We start from the raw sequence: 19390 nt of genomic DNA, 5'->3' as shown, positions 1-19390 counted from the left end.
GGAAGGGCAGCGGATTAATCTTCTGCATTGTTTACAGAGCAATGTTTTTTTCCCACACCAACAAACCTTCACACGTGGGGATTGGCAGTGTCATGACATGGACCTCTTTGGGTATAGCGAGCACCATCCCACTCTCTCTCTCTTACCACCTCTCTCTCGTCCCCCCTACACCCAGGCTCTGTTAGGCAGGTCATAACTTCCTAGAGTAGTTTCTCCTCATGGCCAGAGTATAAAGAGAGTGAGTTTCACAGGAGAACAAAGGAACCCCTTCCACATCAAAGAGCTTGAGAACTGAACAATGTCCATGTTTTGGAGAATGTGTACACGGTCTGGGAAGAATCCAGCTACGAACTGGTCCATTTTGTATAATTTTGTGAAACTCATGAGAGACAATACAGCGACATTACCAAAACTCTGATTATACAAGAGTCTCCGTTTTGTGAGTCTTGCATCTGATTGTTGTATAAAATTAATGAGGAAAGATGAAACTATTTGTGAAATTATGTAATGTGATTTTAAACTGTTTAATGAAAGAAAATCAAATTCCCTTTTTAAAGTTGAACTAAATCATTGGCCTGCACCATGAGCACAGACATTGAACTGGCGCCATGGGACAGCCCCTTTCTACTGTTACGAATATAACCCCCACCTGGAGGAATTCCCTTCAGACCAGCTTACCTCGAGGTTTGAGACCAGACCAGTACCCCATCACAGAGGGTGCTAAGGTTTGAGTAGATTGCTGAATCTTTTAATCATAGCATGTGGTTCAACTCTGAGACTATCCATCCGGCAAAATAAGAGCTACTCTTTCGATACAAATTACTAGTCTGCAGCTAGAAATTATGTACCCGTGAATGTGAAGGCCGACAACCGCCGAAACATATATTCTATAAAATTTCTGTATGGGACTCGGACCTATCCATTCTAACCACGGAAGAGAGTGAGTGAGGACAAACTTTCCAACAGAAATCACGACGACACACTGAGCATAAATATATATATTGATTGCAATTATTCCCGAATGAGTGAGCATTCGTGTTCAAAGGATTAGCATTTCAATTATTATAATTATCAACTGTGTAGTGTCTTTTGTCTTTCGCGCCCTTCTCAGTCCCTTTGTCTACCAAACCGCCATACCGGTTTAGCCCACTAGGGCACATCCCCTATCATTTCCTTGTAACCATATCTACTTTGTTTGTGTGTGCATTTCTGAGATTATTTAGTTAGTTAATAAATAAATGATTGAGACAATTGATGTATGAATGATTCTTGGTGAAGGCTGGGTTCGTAAACATTAGAGGTCGACCGATTATGGTTTTTCAACGCCGATACCGATTATTGTTATGAAAACTTGAAATCGGCCATTTCGATTAATCGGTCGACCTCTAGTACAGATGACCAACAATTTACGACGTTTGGAATGAGACAAACGTGAAGTAAAGAATAATTGATTAATTAGAAGACTTAATTGATCAGATATTAAAATATCTATAAGTTATATTAGGAAAATTATAACTTTGTAATCTGAATATTTTCCTTGGTGCCCCGACTTCCTAGTTAAGAACATTTACATGTTTAGAATAATCACGTAATAATAATTACAGGGAATTGATTTGATAAAATAAGTCTTCAGTTTTTTGTAACAGTATTTTTATTGGAATTTCACAATTTTCACCCATATTAAGAGATACAACAACAGAGACGAAGCAAAAAAAACAGCACTCACTTACACATACCTGTGTGCGTATATATATTACATACATACATACACACACACACACACACATACACACCCATACATACGTACACCATACGTACGCCATTTTCCTCTTCCCGCTCGGTGCTTCTCTCACCCCATCCCCATCATTGCGTCTCTCAATACATACATTTTAAACAAACTTACAAACAGAAATTAAACAAAAAAGCTCAGTTTAAACCAAGAGGTTAGGTTCCACACATGGAACGTACAGTGTAGTTCTGAAATACATAGATCACCACCATTCTACGAGAATCCTTGCAGCATAATAGCTGATACCTCAGGTTCTAGGTAATTTAGATAAGGTTCCCATACTTTGTAAAACTGGTCTGTTTTAGAATGCAATGTACATGTCAGATATTCCAGAGGCACCCATTCAAATAGTGTCTTATGCCAACCTTTAAATAGAAGGAACCTTATCACTAATCCACTGTAAAAGGATGTTTTTCCAGACTGCTAAGGTAAGGATGTTGTAAAGCCTCCTCTTACCCACAGCAGTAACATGCCTGTCATGATTTTAAATGCTTACTAACGAGCTTAATTGTTAATTGTCTTTCAATGAAAAGCTTGTTATAAATAAAATGTATTTTATTATTATTAATTCAGTCATTAGTAATCAAATCATACAATTTAATAAGCACTGTGCTCTAACCCACTCACCCACTGGAAGTCAAATGTTCTTCTACCACAGCATTACAGCAGTCTATTACAGCAATCTAACTATGTTGGTTATGTTTCCCAGTACAAGACACACATTGATGAAGAAGAAGTTCCTCAGTAGCTTCTCTCTGGCTGTGGTGCTCGGTCTCTCCTGGATCCTGGGCTATCTGTTGCTCATTACACAGAACCAGACCATGTACACCATACTCAACATCTCCTTCTGTGTTCTCACCACCACTCAGGTAGTAAACGTATGCACTCACTACTGTAAGTCACTCTGGATAAGAGCGTCTGTTAAATGACTCAAATGTCAACTATAAATACTAGTGTCTATTGTACCACAGAACCAGACATGATTTACAATTAGACACAAACTAAACATAAATAAATGGAGCTGCTCCTTATGGAAACACTACCTTTTGTTTGTCCTTGTGTGTTCCTGAAATTACTTGATAACGTCTTTGTGTTTTCGCTCCACAGGGCTTGCAGATTTTCATTCTGTTCACAGCGAGAACAACAATTGTCAAGAAAAAGATGTCAAGTGCTTTGAAATCTGTCTCTAGTGTTGGGATCCCTCTTCACACTAGGAAGTTCAGTCTATGGCGAGGCGAGCACAGTGATAAAGTAGAATCATACACACATCTGGACACTGATCTGTCATTTCCACCTTGGTCCTCACAGACATCTAGCTGATGGGCTGCAAGTTCAACCTCTGTTGTAAAATATCTCATATACCTCCACTATTGTCCTATAATATACAGAATAATACACACAACATTTTGACCTGTTGTAAAATATGTCATATACCTCCACTATTGTCCTATAATATACAGTATAATACACACAACATTTTGTATGACGTATGTTCACTGTGAATTCCCTCAGAAGTTGTGTTGTCCAATGATTTTTTGGCACAAATACTGTAGAACAGTTGTTCTTTCTAAAATATTACTGTTTTAAATAAATCTGTGATTATTCTCTTTTAAGCAGGTGTTTGTTTCAGTATTCATAGTGAGAACAACCACTATTTTACACAATATCTCAGAAAATAGTTTTAGACAGTGTAGCCCAGGGGTGTCAAATAAATGTTCCCCTCAGGCCACATTTGGTCATTTCCGAGGTCAGATGGGACGCACTTAAAATTGATTAAGAAGCTTCTACTCCATCGGCCTGTACAGCACAGGAAGCAAGCTGCAGCTGCCAGTTACATCTGTGGTAGAGGACTACAAGGCAACAAAAGCACGCCAGCCTATGATGCTGTGGGACAGCAAGGATGAGAGGGTTCGACAGGCAGAGATCGTGGTCAGTGGTCACAAGTGGTCAACCAGCGCAGCGCTCACAGAGGCGGGTCTGGGATGCACATCCAGGTCACGGTAACATTGTTGGATCGGTAAAACCAAGACAGGCTGGGTCTGGGATGCACAACCTGGTCAAGCTGGAAAAAAGCAGATCCAAAGTAGTGCTGTGGTGCAGATGGAGGTCTGAAAGGCTGAGGAAGAAAATAGGCATGTCAGAGTTGTACCATGAAAAAACAAGGCAGCTGGACATGCTGGGGGAGTGTGAGAGAGTGGTCACTCACCTGGAACATGGAAGGGCAGCGGATTAAGTTTCTGCTTTGCTCTGTGTACAATGTTTTTCCCACACCAACAAACCTTCACACGTGGGGGTTGGCAGACAGCCCAGACAGCTGCACGCTATGTGGACAACCAGCCGATCTGAAGCACATGCTCTCCTCCTGCCACGCAGGTCTGACCAATGGAACATTCAGGTGGCAGCATGACCAAATACTGACTCAGCTAGCCGCGGGACTGGAGCAAGCAAGAAGAAAGCTGAAGCATCTCACCCAGGGCTTCTGTTTCATCCACTTCCTTAGGTCAGGAGAGAGCACATCAAAGTGAACAAGGAGCAAAGGAATCTTGATTAATAGTACCAAAATAATCTAAACTTGAATAAGTAGGTGTGTCTAAACTTTTGACTGGTACTGTTGTTAAATGGCTTGCCTAGTTTAAATAAAGGTTAAATGAATAAAACATTTTTGAACATGGTTTATTTTCATTTGGCCTATTTAGCATAGCTCTGTTCTGCCCTGCCCTGCCCCCTTGTGGAGCTCAAAAGTGACTGTTTCTTACTGTTAACTCCAATTTGTGATTTTGTGAATGCAATATAATATTTGTATAGCAGTGTTTATTATGTTACTTCTTTGTAATATTGTTTTATTGCATAGTATATAGGCATAGTATCATGGCGGGTTACCTGTCAAGTCACCTGCCAGGTCAGTCAGTCACTAATTGTGCTCAATAGTGCTTGAGCATATGATACTCCCCAAAGCATGGTGAAATACATAAGAGGTATCACAAGCTTCACACGTATTCTGTCAACGTCCTGTGACTACCTTGAGCAGGAGTTTGAGGGACTTTGCAGGGGAAATGAAGTGCAGTGAGGCGTAGGGGATTGTCCACAGCAGCTCTCTCATGAGATTCTCTCTGAACTTTTGGTAGGTCATTACTTTACCTCTGAGGGAGTGGGGAGGATGAGGGAAGGGAGAGGATGATGAGGCAGTGGGTAGGTGTGTGAGATATTGTCACTTTAATTGCATAATGGAACTGTATGTGAACTGTACACCCAATTACAAAAAATACCTTGTTCAGTAATCATCTCAACTGTTAGTTGGCGGTGAACTATGTGGCCATTGAGGGCAGCAGTGTCGATCAGATGGAAAAAGTGCATTCCACAAAGCTGTTTATCATGTCCGCCGACATGGTTGCTGTATGGACAGTGGAGAGGACATGGACGTCTCGCTTGTCATGCCACTTTACTGCCAGCTGTTGACCATTCTCCTGGAACTCCACCTCCTCTCTCTGCATCTTCCTGCATCCGAATGCTGGCATCCCCTTCCGGTTCGACCTGACTGTGCCACAGGCCCCTGTGCTGTTGGAGAGCAGATGTTGGAAGAGTGTGGGACTGCTGTACCAATTGTCCACGTACAAAGTGTGTCCCTTGCTGAGATGAGGAGCCAGCATTGTCATCACCAAGGACCCGGACACCCCAAGCCTCGTAATGTTGGATGTCAGTGGTGGACATCACGTCACACATGACAAAGAACTTGACCCCTAACCTGTGCCTTTTGGAGGGAATATATTGACGGAACACCAGCCTACCTTCCCATAATAACAGGGACTCATCAATGCATAGGTTCTTGTATGGCACAAAGACCGGACCAAATGCTGATGTCAGTCTGGTTAGAACATTTCTTATTTTGTGTAACGGGTCATTTAGGTTGGCAGTAGCATTGTTGACGAAATGCAGGCATTGAAGCAGAACTAGGAAGCGGTCTTGGGAAAAGAGGGTGGCAAAGAAAGGAGTGCAACATAGGATCTGTGCTCCAGTATGCTCTTAGGGAGTTCTTCTTTACTATCCCCATGAGAAGAACTGGCACCAGGAAGGTATACATTTCACTAATTGTGGTTGTCTCCCATTTAGCAAGTTTCCCCCTCACTCCTGGCTCTCTCTTCTCCTGTAGCTCCAAGGCATAGCCATTAGTCTACGTCTCCCACCAGCTCCTCTGTCAGAAACCACTTGAAGCACTCTGCCTCAGATGGAATTGGCAAGAGGCGTTGCACTCCAAACTGGGACCCATCAAAGCAAACAGCAGGGCCAGGAGGGGTGAAATGGCTGTCAGCCTTACAGCTACCACAGAACTCCAGTACTTCATCCACTGTCGGTCTGCCTCCATCACCACCAGCATCTTCAAAGGGAACTGGGACTTTGTTAGTGGACAAGGGGTCCTCAGATTCAGAGTTCTCAATGGCTGGGGGGCGTCTCCTCACGGTCACTGTCAGAATCTGATTCCTGACTTTCATACTCATTGTCGGAATTTTTAAAAATGTCCAGAATTTCCGCATTTGTGAGTTGTCTCCTTTTGAAAGACATTGCTATTGCTACAACACTGAATGGCTCAGAGTGGGAGTGAGAGGTTACGTGATTGACTGCCGGCACGCACCACTTGTATCAATAAATCACTATGAGAAAATGTTTTGTGTGGTAATTATTTATATATTTACTGTTTTATTCACATGTTTTCAGGTACTGGTGACAAATCATGCATTCCGATTCTTGCATAGATTGTAATGGGCACATATTATGTGTCACGCCCTGACCTTAGAGAGCCATTTTATTTCGCTATTTGGTTAGGTCAGGATGGGCATTCTATGTTCTATGTTTTTGTATTTCTTTGTTTTGGCCGGGTATGGTTCTCAATCAGGGACAGCTGTCTATCGTTGTCTCTGATTGGGAACCATCCTAAGGTAGCCCTTTTTCCCCACCTGTCTTTGTGGGTAGTTAACTTTGTTTGTGGCATTTTACCCTGTAAGCTTCACGGTTGTTTTTCCTAATTTCTTGTTTTGTTGGCATCATTTTTATAATAAAATAAAAATGTACGCTCACCACGCTGCACCTTGGTCCACTTCTTTCAACATTATATGTGTAAAATTCTTTTTTGAAGGTTGTACTGATTATAATGACCTAAGCAAAATCCAGCTATGTGTGGAGCCATTTTTGTTGACATACAATCAATTATAGGTTTCATGTAATTTTCTATTGGACCAAAGATGTTATAACAAAATGAGGTGAGTAAGGATTCTGTCACGGTCGATGGAAGGAGCGGACCAAGGTGCAGCGTGGTAAGCGTACATGTTCTTTAATGAACAAAAGACGCCGAACAAAACAATACACACTACAAAACCGTGAAGCTTAAAGCTAAGTGCCATAAAGAAAGACAACTTCCCACAAACACAGGTGGGAAAAAGGGCTACCTAAGTATGGTTCCCAATCAGAGACAACGACAGACAGCTGTCCCTGATTGAGAACCATACCCGGCCAAAACATAGAGATAGAAAATCATAGAAACACAAAACATAGAAATGCCCACCCCAACTCACGCCCTGACCAAACCAAAATAGAGACATAAAAAGGATCTCCAAGGTCATAGAGTGACAGATTCACTCATTTTTTGAGAATTTCCAGATGTGAACGATGGTAGACGACACAGCCCACTCAACATGCATACTATATATAAACAGACCAAACTAATCATGTCTTCTCTTATCTTTGGTTTCTGTGAGAAAAAAAGCATAGCTGTGCACAGAAACTACCCATAGTTGGATTAATTTCGATTTCTAGAAAGTGTTTTACTAAATATTTTCGAACAATGGTGAGCTCACCCGTGATGTGATTAATTATACATAGTAATTGCTATTAGCTAATTCATATTGTTGTTTATGTCAGCTGAGAGATATAAAAATATGAACACTTGTATTATGTCAATCTTTCCTCAGTTAGCGCTAGGACAAATGTAGCCTACATTTTTCCGGACTGTATGATTGTGTTATGCTGTAGATTCTTCTGTGAATGCCTGAACATTCCATCCAAAAATAAACTGCTCACAAACTGCTCTGGACATGACTTTGTAAGGACTGTTTGTACAAAATGTTTCTGAAAAACGTGTGGCCAGCTCAAATGCGGATTATTGCGTCATTTGAAACTGGCTGTTCTAAATAAGCGTTCTAAACAAGCATTCTAATCACACTGGTTTGATCGTATGCTACAGGGACCACTGTAGAATGATCACACAGGTGTTTTGGTACATGATAATTTTTAGAATTTCTTTCCTTAATGCATTTGAGCCAATCAATTGTATTGTGACAAGGTAGGGTTGGTATACAGTAGATAGCCCTACATGCTAAAAGACCAAGTTCATATTATGGCAATAACAGCTCAAATAAGCAAAGAGAAACGACAGTCCATTACTTTAAGACATGGAGGTCAGTCAATCTGGAAAATTTAAAGAACTTTGAAAGTTTCTTCAAGTGCAGTCGCAAAAACCATCAGGCGCTATGATGAAACTGACTTTCATGAGGACCGCCACAAGAAAATAATTTGTTCATTCGAGTTACCAGCATAAAGAAATTGCAGCCCAAATAAAGTAACAGACATCTCAACATCAATTGTTCAGAGTCGACTGCGTGAATCAGGCCTTCATGGTTGAATTGCTGCAAAGAAACCACTTTCAAAGGACACCAATAAGAAGAAGAGACTTGATTGGGCCAAGAAACAACATCCGATGAAATTGCAGTGCTCCAAATTGAAACTACAGAAATATCAATATTCAACATTCACGAAAATATAGGTGTAGTACATCAAAACAAAGCTTAACTTCTTGTTACTATGTCAGATTTCAAAAAGGCTTTATGGCGAAAGCACACCATCTGAGGACAGTGCCCCGCATACAAACACATTAAAATAATTTTTCAACCAGGCACGTGCGACACAAAGGTCAGAAATAACGATATAATAAATGCCTTTGAAGATCTTTTATTTTTTGCAATCCCAAATGTCTCAGTGACACAATGAATAATCGTTTTGTTCGATAAATTCCTTCTTTATATCCCCAAAATGTCAATTTATTTGGCAAGGTTCCAACTCGCCCAACATGACTACAAAGTATCTAATAAGTTACCTGTAAACTTGGTCCAAACATTTCAAACAGCGTTCCTAATCCAACCTTAGGTATCCTAAAATGTAAATAATAGAACAAATTTGAGACGGGATAATCTGTTTCCAATACCGAAGAAAAATAACACGGAGTGCGCTCCTGTTCACGCGCAACAAAAGACTAGGGACCTTCAGAGTGACACGTACAAAGAACAGCACTACTTCTTAATTTCTCAAAAGAAAAACATCTACCAATTTCTAAAGACTGTTGACATCTAGAGGAAGCCATAGGAACTGCAACCAGGTTACTAATAAATAGGGTTTCCCATAGAAATCCATTGGAAAATCCTATGACCTCAATTTTTTTCCCCTGGATGGTTTGTCCTCTGGGTTTCGCCTGCCAAATCAGTTTTGTTATACTCACAGACATTATTTTAACAGTTTTAGAAACTTTAGAGTGTTTTCTATCGAAATCAACTCATTATATGCATATCTTAGCTTCTGGGCCTGAGTAACAGGCAGTTTACTTGACATCATGGGAAAATCAAAAGAAATAGGCCAAGACCTCAGAGAAAAAAATGTGAGACCTCCACAAGTCTGGTTCATCCTTGGGAGCAATTTCCAAATGCCTGAAGGTACCACGCTCATCTGTACAAACTACAAACTACAAACAAACTCCCCATCAGGAAGGAGAAGCATTCTGTCTCCAAGAGATGAACGTACTTTGGTGCGAAAGGGGCAAATCAATCCCAGAACAACAGCAAAGGACCTTGTGAAGATGCTGGAGGAAACCGGTACAAAAGTATCTTTATCTACAGTAAAACGAGTCCTATAACGACATAACCTGAAAGGCCTCTCAGCAAGGAAGAAGCCACTGCTCCAAAACTTACATAAAAAAGCCAGACTATGGTTTGCAACTACACATGGGGACAAAGATTGTACTTTTTGGAGAAATGTCCTCTGGTCTGATGAAACAAAAATAGATCTGTTTGGCCATAATGACCATCGTTATGTTTAGAAGAAAAAGGGGGAGGCTTGCAAGCTGAAGAACACCATTCCAACCGTGAAGCATGGGGGTGGCAGCATCATGTTGTGGGTGTGCTTTGCTGCAGGAGGAACTGGTGCACTTCCCAAAATGAATGGCATAATGAGGCAGGGAAATTATTTGGATATATTGAAGCAACATCTCAAGACATCAGTCAGGAAGTTAAAGCTTTGTCGCAAATGGGTCTTCCAAATGGACAATGACCCCAAGCATACTTCCAAATTTGTGGCAAAATGGCTTAAGGACAACAAAGTCAAGGTATTTGAGTGGCCATCACAAAGCCCTGACCTCAATCCTATAGAACATTTGTGGGCAGAACTGAAAAAGCGTGTGCAAGCAAGGATGCCTACAAAACTGAATCAGTTACCCCAGCTCTGTCAGGAGGAATGGACCAAAATTCACCCAACTTATTGTGAGAACCTTGTGGAAGGATACCAGAAATGTTTGACCCAAGTTAAACAATTTAAAGGCAATGCTACCAAATACTTATTGAGTGTATGCACACTCGGAAGGTGATGAAAGAAATAAAAGCTGAAATAAAAAATTTGCTCTAATTTTATTCTGACATTTCACATTCTTAAAATTAAGTGGTGATCCTAACTGACCTAAGACAGGGAATTTTTACTAGGATTAAAATATATTGTCTGTATACAGTTGAGGTCGGAAGTTTACATACACCTTAGCCAAATACGTTTAAACTCTGCGGTTCCTGACATGATTCTGAGTTCCTTGAAGGAGGAAGAAGGAGTAGCGATTGCGGAGCCATCCGGCTCACAGAATACTCAGGGTGGAAAGTACCTGTCAGGTGAGCCGACAGTGATGACCCGCATTGTATTTTAGATATTATACTTCCTTGCAGTCAACATTTGCTCAAAATGGCCTTCTGTTCAGCACTTTTGGAATTTTCAATGCTCCTAGCTTTTGTTTGACTTTTATCAAGCTGGACAGAGTGAAGAGACTATAAACGTATGTCATTATCATTTCAACACAGTTTAGATTTGGTTTGAGTCATTTCAATGTTGTTGTTTTTCTCCAGAAGATAAAAATAAATATATTTGTATTTATTAGGGATCCCCATTAGCCTCTTCCTGAGATCCTAACACATTAAGACACTTACATTACACATAAAACAAAATATAAACGAGTACATCATATAACATTATTATACCACTACATATCTACAATGAAAATGTATAATACCACCGTACAACAATATTACAATATACTTGTGTGTGTAGAGTGCGTGAGCTAGAGTTTGTGTGTGTGTCCGTTTGTCTGTCTGTACCTGTGTGTGTGTATCTGCACAGTCCCAGCTGTTCCATAAGGTTTACTTGTATCTGTTTTTTTCAATCTTATTCTATTGCTTGCTGTCACGCCTGCTCCCGCTCCCCTTCACTGGCGCTCGAAGGCGCCAAGCTCCCCAGCAATACCCACTCCTGCCACCATCAGTACGCACACCTGCCTTTCCCCGACACTCACATCAGCGTATTATTCGACTCACCGTGACTCGATCACCTGTTTATTACCTCCCCTATTTTTGTCAGTTCCCCATCCATGTTCCCCACTGCTGCATTGATTGTTGTTTGTCATTGTGTATCCGTGTGCTGATGATTTTTTTAAATGTATTTTTGTCTTGCTCTTTGTCTGTTCATAATTAAATGTCAACTCCCGTACCTGCTTCTCGCCTCCAGCGTTGGTCCCTACAGCTGGCAATCAGTTACCTGTTGTGGAATCGAGTTCCATAGTCATGGCTCTATGTAGTACTGTGCGCATCCCTCCCATAGACTGTTTTGGAATAGGTGATTATGAAGAGACCTTTGGTGGCATTGTGGAGTATGCATTTGGGCCAGATTGAATGGGCTCACTGGGTCGTGATGTATCCAATCGATATTGGCCTAAACTAGACAAGGGAAAAATAAGATTACAATAGATATATTTCAATATATTTTGCATAAAGGATGACTGTGGTATTATATTATGGAGAGTTGACGTTGATGGTAATGTAGCTGTGACCTAAAGGGGTGATGTTGATGTCACCAGGAATTATGATGCTCGAACTGTACTGTATATCTGTGTTGTGCTCCTCAAACAAAGTCTGATGTACAGTTTATAGTAATTCTTATTTACATATGATTTGGTTTTTCTCTACCTCAACAGGCACTGATATTGTCACTATATATGTCAGTTAGGATATCTCCTTGGTAGCGTTGCAAAATCCCAGTAACTTTCAATAAATTACATTGTTTTCTCGAAATCCTGGTTGGAGGAATGAGGAAGGAATAAGCAGCAAATCCAGAATCCTCAAACCAGGATATTTGGAAAAACAGGGAATTTATTGAAAGTTTCCAGAATTTTGCATCCCTACTCCTTAGGTACCCAGTGGTGTAGCACATTCACACCGTTAGTAAGTCTCAATGCATTGAAGTATGCATGTCACTGTGTATCTATTAATTCTGTCACTATTTATATGATTGATCTTTAACTCTGCATTGTTGGAGAAGGAGCCATAAGTAAGCATTTCACTGTTAGTCTACGCCCGTTGTTTACAAAGCATGTAGTAATTAACATAATATTTTATTTTGACACCAACATCTCTGTTTCTACCTTCAACTGCCATGTGGTGGCGCCAAACTCTTCCTCTAAAGGGGGATTTAATATGGCGGTGGAACGTTCCATCCAAACTGTTCACCAGTCTTCCTCATTAATGTGCAGATAAATAGAGATGTTTATGAAAACACTTTGAGCATATTCACTGTCACTTATGTATGTCTAATTTCAATAATTCAAGGTTAATTTGTTTAATAAGGTTCATTTAGGGGTACATTCTTTCACATTCACCGTCACGGTGAACCAGCTGAACCTGGTGTCCCACAGTGTGGTGGCTGCTCCCTACCAGTGGGAGTACCCCTACCTGCTCAGTGTCATCCCCTCCCTCTTCAGCTTCATGGCCCTGCCCAAAAACAACATAATCTACCTGGTGATCTCCATGATCAGTGCTGGCCTCTTCTGCATAGCACCGCTCATCTACGGGGGCATGGAGATGTTCCCGGTGGTCCAGCAGCTGTACCGTCACGTTACTAAGAACTTTATAACCTCTGGGTATCAGACATAAAGATAATTGGAATTTATGAACATTGATTACAAAATTACTGAACAATTTGGTCCTTCGAGCGGATTTCCAAAATCTGTCCCAGTCGTCCGAAGATAGCACGCCGAAAACCGTGCACGGTCCCTGAAATTGGGGTTCAAAGAACAGGCCGGTATATATCTAAGGGCGACAGAGACGGTGCCGGAATCTCACAAACATTGCTTTTCCCAGCCTACAAACTGTCAGTAAAGGTCAATAAAACTTTATTTGCGGATTTGGGGAATTGACGTTCGGGCTACATTTGGAGAAATATGTTTAATGACTCTTGTGTGGTTTAGACGTTGATTTTTAAAATCCATGGGGCATTCTGATCTGGTGACCATTCTTTAGAATTTTGTGTAGAGAACCCTGATATAGGTAGTATTCTATGCAATTGGAAGACAGGAATTGGATTTAGAAGCCAAATGTCGTCAGCGACTTAGGTCCGAAACGACTAAGGGTATCTGCACTACCAATGTAAACTAATTAATATTGAGATCTAAGTTGGAACCTGATCAAGAGTATATTAGTGGGTCGGTAAAGAGACGAGATATAGGGGGCTATAACAAATTAATGTAAACTCTTTGTGAACATAGGGAAACTAACGGAAAGGAGGTATATACGTAGATTGTGAGAATATACCGTAGGACAAAACTATAGTTAAAAAAGCACACACATAGATCATAGAAACACATACACCTCGATAGGGAGAATAAGCATAGTAACTACAAAGTTAACTAGCAATGGGCAGTAAATCCTCAAAGGAGGTCCCAGAATTAACGGGACATGAGAAATTATGCAGGGAAAAGATAAGAGGAACACCTATGTTGGCCCGACATGGAGGAGTAAGTACGAATTTGACAAACTTTTAAATATAGAAAAACTGGGATCAATGAAAAACAAATAAATAGGGTTTGTGGGGACAAGGTAGAGAAGCAACGGACAGAAGGTCTCGACACCGCTCGTATGTGGTTAGCTGAAGCAAGGAAGGGACCTAAGAGAGAAGAAAAAAAATGAAGAAAAAAAATAGATAGAAAATGTTGTAATTGCGATGAGACAGGACATGTCGCCCGGAGTGTAAGGCTCCCTGTAAACATTGTGACCGAGTAGGAGACAACCACCAAAATGACTGAGTAGACAAAGGGTGAGAGTAAGTTTAAAGAAGGATATCAGCAAGGGAAAAATTATGTGCGTGTGAGATAGGTTTATTAACAAGTCAAGAGTCATAAGAAGCGGTAACTCATTTACAGTGGGGCAAAAAAGTATTTAGTCAGCCACCAATTGTGCAAGTTCTCCCACTTAAAAAGATGAGAGAGGCCTGTAATTTTCATCATAGGTACACTTCAACTATGACAGACAAAATTAGATTTTTTTCCCAGAAAATCACATTGTAGGATTTTTAATGAATTTATTTGCACATTATGGTGGAAAATAAGTATTTGGTCAATAACAAAAGTTTATCTCAATACTTTGTTATATACCCTTTGTTGGCAATGACAGAGGTCAAACGTTTTCTGTAAGTCTTCACAAGGTTTTCACACACTGTTGCTGTTATTTTGGCCCATTCCTCCATGCATATATCCTCTAGAGCAGTGATGTTTTGGGGCTGTTGCTGGGCAACACAGACTTTCAACTCCCTCCAAAGATTTTCTATGGGGTTGAGATCTGGAGACTGGCTAGGCCACTCCGGGACCTTGAAATGCTTCTAACGAAGCCACTCCTTTGTTGCCCGGGAGGTGTGTTTGGGATCATTGTCATGCTGAAAGACCCAGCCACGTTTCATCTTCAATGCCCTTGCTGATGGAAGGAGGTTTTCACTCAAAATCTCACGATACATGGCCCCATTCATTCTTTCCTTTACACGGATCAGTCATCCTGGTCCCTTTGCAGAGAAACAGCCTCAAAGCATGATGTTTCCACCCCCATGTTTCACAGTAGGTATGGTGTTCTTTGGATGCAACTCAGCATTCTTTGTCCTCCAAACATGACGAGTTGAGTTTTTACCAAAAAGTTGTTTTTTGGTTTCATCTGACCATATGACATTCTCCCAATCTTCTTCTGGATCATCCAAACGCTCTCTAGCAAACTTCAGATGGGCCTGGACATGTACTGGCTTAAGCAGGGGGATACGTCTGGCACTGCAGGATTTGAGTCCCTGGCGGCGTAGTGTGTTACTGATAGTAGGCTTTGTTACTTTGGTCCCAGCTCTCTGCAGGTCATTCACTAGGTCCCCCCGTGTGGTTCTGGGATTTTTGCTCACTGTTCTTGTGATCATTTTGACCCCACGGGGGAGATCTTGCATGGAGCCCCAGATCGAGGGAGATTATCAGTGGTCTTGTATGTCTTCCATTTCCTAATAATTGCTCCCACAGTTGATTTCTTCAAACCAAGCTGCTTACCTATTGCAGATTCCGTCTTCCCAGCCTGGTGCAGGTCTACAATTTTGTTTCTGGTGTCCTTTGACAGCTCTTTGGTCTTGGCCATAGTGGAGTTTGGAGTGTGACTGTTTGAGGTTGTGGACAGGTGTCTTTTATACTGATAACAAGTTCAAACAGGTGCCATTAATACAGGTAACGAGTGGGGGACAGAATAACCTCTTTAAGAAGAAGTTACAGGTCTGTGAGAGCCAGAAATCTTGCTTGTTTTAGGTTACCAAATACTTATTTTTCCACCATAATTTGCAAATAAATTCATAAAAAATCCTACAATGTGATTTTCTGGATTTTGTTTCCTCATTTTGTCTGTCATAGTTGAAGTGTACCTATGATGGAAATTACAGGCCTCTCATCTTTTTAAGTGGGAGAACTTGCACAATTGGTGGCTGACTAAATCATTTTTTGCCCCACTTTATGTGTGAGACCTAAATAGTCTATTGTATATGGGAAGTAGTCTGAGACTATGAAAAGTGCCGATAGATATATTAATCAGTTGAGAATCGCAAAAACGATAATTCACTCACGTGTGAGACCTAATAACTTATCAAAAGTCACAATAGTAACTATTCCTAAATTCTGATAGGAGAGAGAGAGAGAGAGAGAGAGAGAGAGAGAGAGAGAGAGAGAGTAAGGAGAATCATCGCCGGAGAGATGCCTTGACCTTTAAAACCTGTCTAGGACACAGGTTCCGCTAGCGGAACCCCCCCAACATTCCGCTGAAAAGGCAGCGCAGGAAATTCAAAAATATATTTTTAAATATTTAACTTTCACACATTAACAAGTCCAATACAGCAAATGAAAGATAAACATCTTGTTAATCTACCCATCGTGTCTGATTTTTACAATGTTTTACAGCGAAAACACAACATATATTTATGTTAGATCACCACCAAATCCCAAAAAACACACAGCCATTTTTCCCAGCCAAAGATAGTCACAAAAGCAGAATTAGAGATAAAATTCATCACTACCCTTTGATAATCTTCATCCGATGACACTCATATGACATCATGTTACACAATACATTTATGTTTTGTTCGATAATATGCATATTTATATCCACAAATCTCGGTTTACATTGGCGCCATGTTCAGAAATGCCTCCAAATATCCTGAGTAATTACAGAGAGCCAGGTCGTATAACAGAAATACTCATCATAAACTTTGACGAAAGATACATGTTTTACATATAATTAAAGATACACTGGTTCTTAATAATACAACCGCTGTGTCAGATTTGTTTTAAACCTTACGAAAAAAGCATACCATGCAATAATCTGAGACGGCGTTCAGACATAAATATATTTCTCCGCCATGTTGGAGTCAACAGAAATACGAAATTACGTCATAAATATTCCCTTACCTTTGATGATCTTTCATCAGAATGCAGTGCAAGGAATCCTAGTTCCCAATGAATTGTTGTTTTGTTCCATAATGTCTGTTACTAGTGTCCAATTAGCTACTTTTGCTAGCACGGTTAGTTCACATGTCCAAAAGCTGGCGCTGGACCAGGCGAACTCGGACGAAAACTTCAAAAAGTTATATTCCAGGTTGAATAAACTGGTCAAACTAAGTAAAGAATCAGGATGTTATTATCATATATATCCAATAACGTTCCAACCGGAGCATTTGTTTTTGTCTACAGAGTAATGGAATGCAAGACGATATCAAGAGTCATGTGCGCAACCAAGAACTGGCATTCTGCCAGACCACTGACTCATTCCCCTCTCATCCGGTCCCACATCACAATCGAGGCTTCCTTCCACGTTCTACTGACTGTTGACATCTAGTGGAAGGCGTAGGAAGTGCGAACAGTTCCATATCTTACTGGGATGGGAATAGGTGATGAGTTGAAAATCAACCAGCCCCAGAATTTCCACTTGCTGTTTGGAAGTTTGCCTGCCCTATAAGTTCTGTTATACTCACAGACATAATTCAAACAGTTTTAGAAACTTCAGAGTTTTTTTATATCCAATAGTAATAATAATATGCATATATTAGCATCAGGGACAGAGTAGGAGGCAGTTCACTATGGGCACGCAATTCATCCAAAGTGAAAATGCTGCCCCCCTATCCCTAAAAGTTAGGGTTATTTTGGGGGGAATTGTCTTGGTGCCGGAGTTTGCGACTACCGATAATTATAATAATAGGGTTGTTGTCGGGGAGGCTCCATCATTCCAATAGTGATGGTGGTTCGGTGTTTAAATACCGGCCTTCCAAGCTTTAGACCTGAGTTTGGTTCCTGGTAAATACTCTGACTAAAATCTTAGTTTTGATTCGAATTAAACTATTTGTATGTTTTGCCTGGAAAGATACGGTCACTAGTGTTTGTATAAGATAAATTTAACTTTTTAATAGATTGTCTAGGTTAAATTGAGAGACTACTTCATTCAAAATAATAGCGAAGCGAATTTCAATGAAAGACGGTGTCTGTTGCCTAAATGATCTGCTAGAATAATGTATTGAGAATTGAGTCGTATTTAAATTACTGAATCATAGAAGAGACAGTTACCTAAATCTAGTGAATTCTAAATAATAACGGAGAGATAATTACGATAGTTGTGCCCATCCAATGATTTTTATTGTTATGGATTGACTGACATACGTTATAAATTTAGCTAAGTACATGGTACTTTTACATTTTGGATTAGAGAAAGTTGGAAAGTTTGGATTTACTCTTACGATAGAATTAAAGCAGAACTCAGTTGGAGTAGGGGATATATTTTTGCCTAGAGGCAGGAACAAGAGGGTTGCTTGCAGTGTTGTCAACTAATTTTCAGGGTAAATTGCTGGAGGAAGGTTGATTTGTTGCTAAATGATATCATTGCTTGATAACGTTTTGCGTCATTACATAGAATATACAATAACATTACTCAAATGGATTTGACAGTTACAGACTCCCACTCTTTTCTGTACTTTTGGCAGTACAATTTAGAATGTTTTATTTTGCTAGCCAAGTCAGTTAAGAACCAAATCTTATCTTCAATGACAGCCTAGGAACAGTGGGTTAACTGCCTGTTCAGGGATAGAATGACTGATTTGTACTTTGTCAGTTCAGGGATTTGAACTTGCAACCTTCCAGTTACTAGTCCAACGCTCTAACCGCTAGGCTACCCTGCCCCCGCAATGGAGAGATGGAGAAATGTTGATTGATGTTGAAAGTTCTGTTCAAGATCAAACATATGTGACCAACTATATTCATTGGGTTTGGCTTGTCGAACGCGTACTACTGCTGCTGCAGTCAGCCAACAATTATTTGCAATTCGCTGAAGTTGCTGCTGTCTGGGCACGGGCTGAGCGCCTGCTGCTGACGTCACTCACAATGCACTTTTGCAGCCAGGCAATGATGTTGTGACTGAGGGTGACAGAGAAAATTGTTTGTGTCATTTAGATGGAAAATGCATGCACTATAGCTATGAGTCACTTTTCAAAAGTTGCAAAAAGTTCCAAACACATTTTTAAAAGTAGCTATATTTGGCTATAAGTGAGGGAGGTCTGAATAGTTGTATCTTAAAAGTTTTGTAATAGTTCCCGGTTATTGATTTTGGTTTGAGTGTTCAGGTAACACCAGTGAAATTTAACAGGCAGTTAAGGTACACTAACGTTATAATCTGTTTTCATTACGGGGAACAATGAAAGGTCCGCAAAGTGGATTGCAGGCTGAGTTTATTTTATTTTAAAGGGACAGGGCACGTTTATCACAGTTGTGTGTGTCTAACGGCAGGGTATTCCTATCAAGCATTTTGGGGAGACTATTTGGAGAAGGACTGAATGAGTTACATGAAACATTGTGGAAATTTAAAAAATAATGATTGGAGGGAGCACATTTCCATTTTCCAAGAGACATATCTTAAAGGGGTACACTCACATATGGAATAT

This window comes from Oncorhynchus mykiss, chromosome 7 (assembly GCF_057628025.1).
Source record: "Oncorhynchus mykiss isolate SJ-2025 chromosome 7, ASM5762802v1, whole genome shotgun sequence".
Lineage (NCBI taxonomy): Eukaryota > Metazoa > Chordata > Actinopteri > Salmoniformes > Salmonidae > Oncorhynchus > Oncorhynchus mykiss.
Note: the sequence above shows the minus strand (reverse complement) of the source record.